The sequence below is a fragment of the Austrofundulus limnaeus genome, unplaced genomic scaffold (assembly GCF_001266775.1).
Source record: "Austrofundulus limnaeus strain Quisiro unplaced genomic scaffold, Austrofundulus_limnaeus-1.0 Scaffold276, whole genome shotgun sequence".
Taxonomy (NCBI): Eukaryota; Metazoa; Chordata; class Actinopteri; order Cyprinodontiformes; family Rivulidae; genus Austrofundulus; species Austrofundulus limnaeus.
In genome coordinates this window covers 305,319-307,030 of record NW_013952678.1, presented here as the reverse complement: position 1 = coordinate 307,030, position 1,712 = coordinate 305,319, and the positions used below count along the sequence as shown (strand labels likewise).

Sequence of the window (1,712 nt, the reverse complement as noted above, 5' to 3'; positions counted from 1 at the left end):
TCCTTATATATATATATATAAATTTGTTAAGAACTTGTCCAACCAGAAGTATAGGTTAAAAACATACATTTTCATATTAAAAATTTGCATGTGCATAAATAATTTTGGGCTTACATGTTTCTGTTGTCTTCAACTTACTACTAAAAGAAGCTAATTTGGTCAAAATATTACATAAACTCTTGTGAGTGCTGTTGTTTTTTTTGTGTATCAACACTATTCCCTCCAGCCTTAATGACTGCTGCAGACTGTCTGCTTCTGTTCAGTTTATCTGCCGCAGTCCAAGTCTTTATTTCTCAACGTTTTTGTGGTGAGAATGAAAGTCCAAGTTGCTCAACATGAATTCCTGCTCATTTTGGAGGCGAACGCCTGGGATTTCCTCACAACAAGCTGAGGTGGGTTTTTTGCTCGCCCACACTCCATTAATTGCTTTAACTGATTGGATTCAGGTTTGRGCTGGTGTTTTTCTTCAGAGTGAAGCGAATAGAAAGAAAGCAAGAGAGAGGGTAATTCTTTCCAACAGGGCCATGCATCTTTCTGTGGCTGAATGTTGTGACTGAGSCTCTGTGCCTTACTGTGGGATAGGAACAGTTTGGGAAAAGGGAAACTTTTTTCTTAAACTTTTTCACAGCAGAMGCGAGACAGTAACAGAGACTTTAGTGTTTTATGGCTTGGATTAACTTTTATGTCATTGTAGCTGCATAATTTTAGGTACCATAAAGCAGGTATATAGCTAATTTTTCAYGTGGGACAAGTTTTAAATTCATCTTGGGAAATTTAAGTTTTGATTGTGTTGCAGGCTTTTGTCTTTTTTCCTCTCTGTGGAGTGGTTAGTAGGCCAAAAACTTTAATGATTCCTGATTTTTCTGGTAGAACCACTTTGAGTCTAGTCACATCTTTTTCATAATCCAGTCTAACTTTAATAATGTGTAACCTAGTGAGCAAACACAGCAAAATAACTCTCTTAGGTAGTAACTTTCTTAAACACATTACTCAGGATGAATCGAAAAGGCCTCTTTTATTGCATGTTAAGTCTTTTAAAAGTAGCACAAGAAATGTTAAAGAGGAGGATTACATAAATGGTCCACAATTTAATGCCTTTAAATCTCTGCAGGTTCTGCAAAGTATTTTATAAAGCTTCTTATTTGCTGCCTTTATTTATACAATTTTTACACCTAACAGTTTTTGTATTTTCGCTCATGCACAGAGAAGATAWTGGTGGGCAGTGGAGGTACAGTGTCTTACCCAAGAATACTTCAGTATGCTGCAGGAATAGGGATCAAACCCTTAACCCCCTGATTAGAGGACAATCACCCAATCCACTGGGCCAATCCATCTCTGTCCAATGACTATAACATGGATTTGAATAGAACTTCTTGTAAAATGTTTTGATGAACTTGCATGKAAAAATGTTGCTCAAATGATAACTGTAGGGAAAACCTGGTTAAATAGTGGATAGGTTAATGATAATGCACCAGCAGTGTTCTATGTTGTTTCCGCACATTTCGTGTTTTATTATCATTATTTGGTTTGCTTTTGAAGAAGTACCACTCCACAGGGGTCCCAATAGTGTTGTAGTCAAGACCACCTAGCCCGAGATCAAGTCAAGAYCAAGACCACAGTGTCTCGAGACCGAGACAAGACCAAGGCTTTTTGGGTTTGGACCAAGGGGAGACCAAGACCAAGGGAGGGCGAGACCGAGACAAGACCAAGAC

General features: G+C 38.1%; 1 protein-coding gene across 2 annotated transcripts in view; it reads left to right on the top strand.

The window, feature by feature from the left end:
- The window catches only part of svep1 (sushi, von Willebrand factor type A, EGF and pentraxin domain containing 1), a gene marked incomplete in the record, with an annotated part of 133,423 nt that overhangs the window by 56,279 nt on the left and 75,432 nt on the right, over window positions 1–1,712 (top strand).